Source organism: Lepus europaeus, chromosome 5, assembly GCF_033115175.1.
Source record: "Lepus europaeus isolate LE1 chromosome 5, mLepTim1.pri, whole genome shotgun sequence".
In the NCBI taxonomy this organism is placed as follows: Eukaryota; Metazoa; Chordata; class Mammalia; order Lagomorpha; family Leporidae; genus Lepus; species Lepus europaeus.
In genome coordinates, this window is record NC_084831.1 from 24,129,299 (window position 1) to 24,138,791 (window position 9,493).

At 47.1% G+C, this 9,493-nt stretch overlaps 1 protein-coding gene across 1 annotated transcript in view; it reads right to left on the minus strand.

The window, feature by feature from the left end:
• Window positions 1-7,341, minus strand: part of PTP4A2 (protein tyrosine phosphatase 4A2) — a 32,200-nt gene extending 24,859 nt beyond the window's left edge. Inside the window, exon 1 of the mRNA XM_062190846.1 lies at window positions 7,235-7,341. The gene's annotated coding sequence lies outside the window, so the exon portion shown is untranslated. The remainder of the gene's footprint in view (window positions 1-7,234) is intronic.
• Between the last annotated feature and the right edge of the window lie 2,152 nt (window positions 7,342-9,493).

Sequence of the window (9,493 nt, forward strand, 5' to 3'; positions counted from 1 at the left end):
TTATAAAGTTTAAGCATTATTCTCTTCCTAAAGAATTGTGGTAACCTTTTTACACAAGAACATCTACAATTAACTTGTTTTCCCATAAAATTAAATCTTAACATTTGTTTTTTTCCTTCCTTCCATCTTTCTTTCTCCAATCTCAAAAGGCTAAGTAATTTTCCTAGAGAACAATCTAAGGCAATCATGTGGTTTCCAGTATCACTGTACATAATTTAAACCCAAGAACCACTGAATCGATTATTTCATAAATAAAAGTGTATTTGAGATTCTAAACTCCAACTGTAATAAATTCAGTAACAAAAATCCAAAAGGACACACCTGGATTCAGCCCATCAACACTGCTTTGAAATGTTTTCTGAGCTACATTAGGACGGTTAGAATGACTGTAACAGCTGCAAGTTCCCTGATGTTGCAAAACAGATACTCGGGAAAGGTTATTTGAATCACCTTTCAAAATAACCTACAGCACAGGAGCAGCATGCAAAGCAAAAACTTCAGGCTATTGTTAGCTCTATCTAAAATATACCATGTTTCAGAATTTAGCAGTTTATGGGTCAGCTTAACTCTTTCATTTCCTATTTTGTCAAATATATTGAACATATACAAAGGTCCTGCTGGTATCCACCCAGACTGGGGAAAGGGAAGCTCTCCACGTACAGGGTACAGAATAGAAACAACCCTAGATACATTTTGTCACCATAAATTATTTTGTTTGAGCTCCAGAAATTTTTCTGCTGTTAGAGCATCTTGGTCCAAGTTTCTCCTAAAACTGAGTAAGTAACATTTCACTTCCTCTCCTAAACCTGCTTTTTAAAAGCCAACTCTCTGTGTACTGAACTAAATACAGTATAAACAAACAAGAATCCAAATCATTCTATTTAGAGCTGCTGGTGGCCTCGTAAAATACACCGTCCACCCACTAATTGTCCAATAATGGCTTGATATTTATTTTCACAAAACAGTAATATTCACAATCCTTAAAAACCATATAGTGAAAAGTAAATGTTAGGTATTCCATATAAACATGAAGTAAAAAAAAAATGGCAAAATGTCTATAATGTCAACAGGTTATTATTCTTCACTACCTTATTAGTTCAACAGATTCATCTTCCTTTTCTTCCCAGTTAACACATGCAAAATTCAGTATTTCTTATCCTCTTTTCCACATGCTTACTGAGATGAGGGACAACATTCCACTTGTGAATGAGACTAAAATGTAGCACACATCCCATCTCAGAACAAGCATTTGCAGAACTCTGTGTGTGCACCACACAAACACTACCCAGAATCAAGCTCCAAGAATCAGCGAGAGGAAAAAAATACTTGATAGGAATTAAGTTTTTATATTAATGCTATATTCTTTGAATATAAAATAAACATGAGTAGAACAAGGCAGGATTAAGATTTCTGAGGAAAAATGAAACTTTTTATGACAAAACCAGCAGAAACAGTGAAGGGCCATGGTATCTGACTTGAGAAAGGAGCTTCAGTCTTTGAGCAGGTAACTCTGGGGTGTCCTTGACCATGCTGAGAATTCCAAACCAACTGAAATGCACTAAGACCCTTCAGAGCCCTCTCTCCCAGACAGTGCACAAATATTACTGTATTGGTGGATCTCTCTGAACTACTGAGCAGCTCCATCATTACCAAAAAGCTTACATTCTCTTTACTGAGTCCTACTTGATAAATTAAATATTTTTCCTAGCAAACATTATGATTTTTGGCTGGCGCCGTGGCTCAATAGGCTAATCCTCTGCCTTGCGGCGCCGGCACACCAGATTCTAGACCCGGTCGGGGCACCGGATTCTGTCCCGGTTGCCCCCTCTTCCAGGCCAGCTCTCTGCTGTGGCCCGGGAGTGCAGTGGAGGATGGCCCAAGTGCTTGGGCCCTGCACCCCATGGGAGACCAGGAGAAGCACCTGGCTCCTGCCTTCTGATCAACGCGGTGCGCCGGCCGCGGCAGCCATTGGAGGGTGAACCAACGGCAAAAGGAAGACCTCTCTCTCTCTCTCTCTCTCTCTCTCACTGTCCACTCTGCCTGTCAAAAGAAAAAGAAAAAAAAAAAAAAAAACATTATGAGTTTCACAAAATTCTACTGGTTGATGATCTCCAAAAGAAAATCCCAACTTGCCAGAAAAACTGAGTATAGCTTGATTTTCAAAGACCTAAATTATTTATATCATTTCAACTAATCAACAAAAGGAAATTTTGCTTGAGGCTATACATGTGGAATGAAGAATGTTACCAGAATCTATTGTTTTTCCATCATATCCTTCTCAAGTTGTTGACAAATCCTGCTGATGACTCATATCCTTCTGCACTATCCAGTCATTCTGTCCCCTTTTCACCGATAATGCAAAGTAGAAAACACATCAATTTGTTTTGCTACTAAAAACAATAAATATCAAATATGTACATAAAACCAATTTACAAACACTACGGTAGTACAACCTGGTGACTGTTTCCTGCAAAACAGTGCAGGGAAAAAAATCTTAACTGAAACCAATGGACAATTGGAAGCAGACTTAACAGTGAATCTAAATTCTTGTCAAATGATACATTAGTGAAGAGCCAACATTTTTGACCACTGCAGAAATAAAAATATAAAGTAATTTATCCTATCTGCTAAGACAAATATATCATGTGTGCACTTTATGCCAAAAGAATTAACATCTTCTGAGAAGAATGAAATTTCAACCCAAAAATACTCTTTAAAGGAATCAAATACACCACTTTTCTAAAGGTAAAGACAGTTCTAATGTTCAAAATATTTTTTCAAATCAGATTCAACTAGCAAAGGGTCACAGAAAAGCATAGTCTTAAAACTCTCTGCAGTTTAAAAAGTACAATGTAAATTTATATTCAAAAGACAAAACTTAGTTTCTAGGTCACTTACACTGGTGTAGATACCAGGTTAAAAGAACCTATGGGAAAGAATATCAGTGCAGGAAAGCAAAAGTCACCTAAAAATACTGTATCTTCAGCTGCTCATTTTCCTGGGAATGATTTTGGTGTCCTGTAAACCTACACTGATAGAATAAATAATGCAGGAAAAGACAACCTTCAGGCACACAAGAGAAGGGTCATTCTCTCCTAAGTCCTGGTAACTCCAAAATGGGAAACTGTAGTAGAGAGTGCTGTGCAGTAGTGACAATTTCTGGTTCAACCTAGACCTCTACAAATCTAAGGAGGAACACTTTTACATTTACTTCAGATCCACAGCAATCCTGTAAGGCTTACAGTCCCAGGAGAGCAGCCAGGCAGTCAACAGAGACTGTGAGTCAGTCACTCAAAGAATAACTGAAGAAAATGACTAGACACTTCTATACATAATAGTTCTGAAAGATGAAAATGGAGAGAAGACTTCTAATATCTCACAGTGTGATCACCGTACCAACTCCGCTTTAAGCATCGATCCCCATGTCTCAAACTAATTATAACTGGTGGCAGCCACTGTACTCATTTAAGTACTCAAGAAGGAAAAAAAAAATTATTTATTGCCATCTATTTACTGCTCTTTAACTTGGATTCCTAAAACTGGGATTCAACAATTGGTCTCTAAGTCAATTTCCTTATGTGCACAGTTGAAAGAATACCACTTACTCAAATGATCACTGGGTTTTAAATGGGATGATTCTCAAAAGAGATTGTTGAAATCTAAAGCCCTGAAGTTTAATACTGGACTGCACAAGCATCCCAAGACCACAAGATCTCTGCTGCTACACCTCTCATTAAACGTAACTAAGTCTAGCATGTTAAAACTATGAATCTGATTTCTAGTTACTCAAAATTTGTAAAGAACCTCAACTTCTATCCAACAGTAGTACAGCTCATGAAACAGCATGCAAAGAAATCAACCTAAGAACAGGTTTCACTCTAACAAGTTTCACTCTTCCAAGAGCAACAGCTAAAAATGTATGTACTCCTCTTCTGCATTCTATTTGTTAATGCTCTCTCTAGAGGCCTCACTGGTTACAAACCCCACATTCTAACAAAAGGGAACAAAAAGTCAAATTCTGGGAAATAAATCCCTACTAAGTTTCAACTTTGTGCCTTAAAAGTCTAATGTGTCCTACAATTACTATATAAGGAAATACTATCTGTAAAGGATAGCATGCATACAAATAAAAAGATAATTCTTAAAAAAAATCTAATTTACCTTGCTCACAATTCTTTCCAGGTAAACTATACATATGGGGCTTCCAGATTTTTTTTTTTTTAAAGCTATCTTCAAAAGCATTCAAATTCAAACATTTACTCTTTCTTAGTGCCACCAAAGTTCAATGATGTTGTAAATGGCTTCTACCTATAAATCTGGTTGGTTCAAATTAAATATTACTTGACTGACTCATGGAGGGAGTGGTCTGACTTACGCTGTTCTGAGTCAGAAAACACCCGGTTCAGCAGTTCGGAACTATTTCTCATTTGTAAAGGTATTCTAAAATGCCAGCCTTTTCCAGCTACTAAGTATAACAGTGAAACTGTTGCCTAAGTAGAAAAGTCTTGGTTGTAATACTCTTGAGCCCCTAGTTCAATTTATAATTAACAAAGTGCTTTCACATCTATCTTCTCACCTGCACTTCACTTCTGATTTAAGAACCCCCGCACCTCAACAAACTTTAACAAAGTGACAACTTCTAGTTGACTCCTAGCTTCAATGACTACACTCTTCTCATTTTCCCAAAAATAAACAAACAAAAAAAGAAACATAAAAGGCTGTTGCATTTCTTTAATCAGACTCCCCTCTCCCAGACAGATCCCAGGTGCCTCATAAAAACCGTCTCAAAAGCGCACACCCTGGGGCCCCAAGAGACTTTCAAGGTAGAATCTCCTCCCACATAAAAGCCTAACTTGGGCCCCTAAGAGCCTCAAGTCAGCATCTCCTAAATGATCTCCTTGCCTCCAGCCATTCAATGTCTTCTGCACCGACTCTCCGGTCCACACCCTACCAGGTCACCATATGCAAAAGGAACCTCAGAGACACACAACCTACTGAGAGCGCGGTGCGGTGGGAAAATCAAGGGCTTTAGAGTCAGTCTTGAATTTTTAATCCAACTCCAATTTTTATTATCTCTATGACCTGGGACCAGTAACTTAACTTTTTTGAGTCTATCTCTTTCTGTCCTCACTCCAGTCCGTGGAGGAGGAAGGGGCAAGCAGAGGGTAGGGTCTTCACCGTATCCCCAGTGCCTTGCAAATGGAAGCAACTCAAACATTCTCAGTGAGGATACCGACCACCTTTATTGTAGCTGAGAATTAAATAAGTGATAAAAACCACCTGCAAAATAGTAGGTAGTTAATACCAATCCCTTCCTCCACCGAATAGTAACAGCAGTATTTACCAGTTCTGAGAGCAAAGCCTGGTAGTGATTGAGAAAAGGACACTCAAGAAAAACGTAATTTCTGACTTCCAATTACACATCAATGATTTTGCCTGTAAATCTATTATGTCCACTATCAAAAGAACCACTCTGCTCTACTTATCATAGTGAAAGAGTCCCAATTTTTAAGAGATGTCATTAACTCCTAGGATTACATCATTAAGTTGTAAAACCCCTATCAAGGTGCTCTTCATCAAGAATCCCAAGAATAAGGCAGAAAGTCCATGTCAACGATTAGTCCATTCAACATGAAACTTAAAAAATGCTGGGACTGGCACTGTGGCCTACTGGGTAAAAGCCGCTGCCTACAGTGCTGGCACCCCATATGGGTGCCAGTTCAAGTCCCAGCGCTCCACTTCCTATCCAGCTCTCTGCTATGGCCTGGGAAAGCAGTGGAGGATGGCCAAGTGCTTGGGCCCCTGCACCAGAGTAGGAGACCCAGAAGAAGTTCCTGGCTTCTGATCGGCCCAGCTCCCGCTGTTGTGGCCATTTGGGGAGGGAACCAGCGATGGAAGACACACTGTTACTGTTTCTCTCTCTCTCTCTCTCTCTCTCTGCTTTTGCCTCTAACTCTGCCTTTCAAATAAATTAATTAATTAAAAAAAAAAAAGGTCAAGATGAGAATACTGACAAACTCCTCACCATCGTCACCGATACCCGCACACCAGCAATGATTCTGAAACTGTGATAGTGGGTCATTCTGTATCCTTAACTTTTCTTTGCACATGTCAATGCCTAACTGCACTCACTTCCTGTGGGAAACTACCACGTGATAAAGAGCATGGCAGCAAGGAAGTAGCATATTCTAACCCAGCACTGGTTGTAGTTTAGCGACTCCAAAACAGACAAGCATTTGCTCAACGCCTACAGCAATGCTGGAACTTTCTATGACATTTCTTGACAAATTCCAAGATAAAATACGAGCCTACAATTCTTCATCATTACTGTTACATTATTTCTTTAGAAGCTTCTCGCCAGAGGGTGGGAAAGAGTCATAACCTAAAACACATTACTTCAACTTACCTAACCACCTTTCACACACAAAATCAGCAGTACCTCACACAAAAGTTTATGCTCTTGCCTACAGACAGGAGCGCAGGGTCAGGCTTGGGTGGGTCAGAGTTCCCAGACTAGGATGGGATGGAAACCATAGCCCTGACAAATGTGTAAATGTATCTCGATGTCATGAATTGTGGGGGGAAAGTTTAAAAGAAAGAAAGAACAAGTCACATCCTTTCCAGGAAGGAAAAACACCCCAGAGCTAGTCACCAGAGTAAGATTCTTATACCCCCTCCTCATACGGGAACCCAAAGACAAGATACTTCGGGAGAGAGCTCCCTAACCCGAGACCCCAGGGTGCAGCGAGGCCACACAAAGACCAGGGCGCAGGGCCGGCTCCCGGCAGGACCCTCGCAGGCACACCCTCCCCCCCCCCATCGGCCACTCACCTTCTCCCCAACACCGCACTCCCGGCCCCCCCATACGCTCAACTCCCCGCCCCTCCGAACAGGCGCCCCTCACTCCTGCCCCCACTCCCTCATCTCCCCCCCAACACACACACGCACAGTGGCACTGCCCCCACTGGCTCTCTCCCCGCGCCCCCGCTGGGCCACGCGGCCCTCGCCCCACGCGCGCGCACCCCACATTCTTCCACACACTCGCACGGCCTCGCCGCGCACGCACCCCCGCGCTCCACGCCGTCCGGCCGCGCTGCCCCCGCCCCCGGCCCGCCCGGCCCTCCTTCCGGGGACGTGTCTCAGGCCTGCGCTAATGGCAGCGGCGCCTCCCGCCCTCCCCTCTCCCGAGGCCCCGGGCGCCGGCGCGGGGGCCGCCCGGGAGGGGCGCACTCACGCTGGCGAGCTGGGGACTGGGCATTGACGTCCGGCGGCGGCGGGAGCGAGGAGGCAGGAGCCTCTCTCCTCAGTCACCTCGGCGGCGGCGGCGGCGGCGGGAGCGGCGGCGGCGGCGGCGACGACTCCCCCCCAGCCTCGGCGCGCGACACCCGGCCCGGCCCGGCGGCGGCGGCGGCGGCGGCGCGTGTCCACGAGTCCGTCTTGCTGCTGCTGCTGCGGCCGCCGCTGCGTCCCCTGCTGCCGCCGCTGCCCCCGCTGCCGCCGCTGCCCTGTGGCGTCGCCTCGCGCCCCACACCCGACCGCCGCTGCCGCTCCAGCCGCTCCCGGACAGACGACGGTTACAGCCCGGCCGATCGCGCCGCCGCCACCACCGCTGCGCGCGCAGCCGGAACCAGCTCCCGCCACCGCCCCTCAGGGGGCGCTGCGGGGCGCGGCGCGCGCGGCCGCGGCCCGCCCCCCGCGCTCGCTGATTGGCTGGCCGGCCGGCTCGCGGGGCGGTTGGACCCGCCCACCTGCCCCGCGGGGCGCTGACCCACTGCCCTCGGCACCTCCCCCGCTCCTCCTCCTCGTGGTTCGTTCCGCTCCTCACTCCGGGTTACGGAAGACGCGTCCATGTGACCGGAGAGGGGGGGGAGCGGCCGCCCTCCCACGCAGCGCCCCGCCCACCTGCACCTGGACTGGGGCGAGGGCTTGCGACCGCCGTGTGACCCGCAAGGTCGAAGGGCTTTTTCCCGCTCCCAGGCCATGAGGCCGGGGGCCAGATCCTGACGGGACGTGGCGGCGGAGACTGAGTCCTGTGCTCGGGGATTTCCAGCTCAGAAGTAGGAACCGGGGCAGCTGGGTTCTCGTCCGCTCTTCCTGGAGGCCCCAAATAAGTGGCGTCTGCATTTTCGCAAAGGATATTTCTGCGCTGACCCACACTCCTCCCGCCAGACAGCCGGACCTCAGAATCCTCCCTGGCAGACCAAAACTCAGACCTCCAGGCTGTAGGATCTTGGGCAAGTGATTTCCCCTAAGTGTTGTCAAGTATTACATGGAAATAATACTCGGCTACCTCGTGGGGCCCCTTTCACGCCTGGATAATGTACGAGAAAGGCCTGATGGAGAGGAGACCCTGAATTGCAGTGTCCCCTTTAACGATGCAGATGATCATAGAGACCCTAGTGGAAAGCTTTTTGCCTTTTGCACTTGGAAGCTAGCCAGAAATTCTTTGCCAGATCATGAGTCCTGAGTTTTGGTTTGGAAAATGTGGTCACCAGTGAGTTGGGAGTCTGGCCTGGGCCACTGCCATATGACAGCCAGGAAGAGTCCTGGGGGTTGGCTTGGGAGGAAAGCAGTTTTCCCCCTGGAGAGTTGGGGGTGGAGAGGAGGGGCTGTCCTCTCTGTGCACCCTGGGATGTCTCCCCTGCCAAGGTCTGGCACATCTCTAGGAGGAAATAAAGCTGCTGCTTGGGCTGCCTCTCCCTCCTCTCCGCTCCCCATGCATTCACCCTCCCCTTCCTTCCCGGCCACCCCAGGAAAAGCAGTGGGCAGTAGTCATTAGTCCTTGCCCACAAGGTGGACCTGGGGCATTGCTCCTGACCAGAAGGCTGCCATTAGGGCTTAGCCTACAAGGAAGGGTCTATGACTCAGCGGCGTCAGGCCGCAGCCAGAACCTAGGAGGCTCAGCAGCCGCAGCAGGTGGCCCGCGGAGGGGGTGCCCTAGGGCAAGGCTAGCAGTGGGAGGGGAGCAGCCTTGGGGAGCGCAGGGCTGCAGGTTAGAAACGCAGCCCTTGGGCGAGGAGTGAGGAGCCCGGGCTCAGCTGTCCCTGGATTCCACCTGCCTCCAGCAGGCAGCGTTTTCCACTTACGGGAAGCACAGGCTTGAAACAGAAACAGAGAAGTACCTCCTCCGCGAAACTTTCCTGCCTCTGGGTTACTGATTCTTCCCCTAAAGTCTCAAAACATCTTATGCACTCTCCTGCTGTAGCACTTATAATGTTCTACTGTATCTGCCTGTTTTCATGATTCTCCCCTTAGACTGATCTTGGAGCGGTCTAGTGGATGATTGAACAAAGCAATGAATCTCCCCTCCACCCAGATGTCCCAGGCTTGCCCTAAAATGCCAGTGAATAATAACAATATATTGGGGCTGGCGCTGTGTGTGGTAGGCTAAGCCTCTGCCTGTGGTGCCGGCATCCCAAATGGGCACTGGTTTGTGTCCCAGCTGCTCCTCTTCTGATCCAACCTTCTGCTGTGGCCTGGGAAAGCAGTGGAA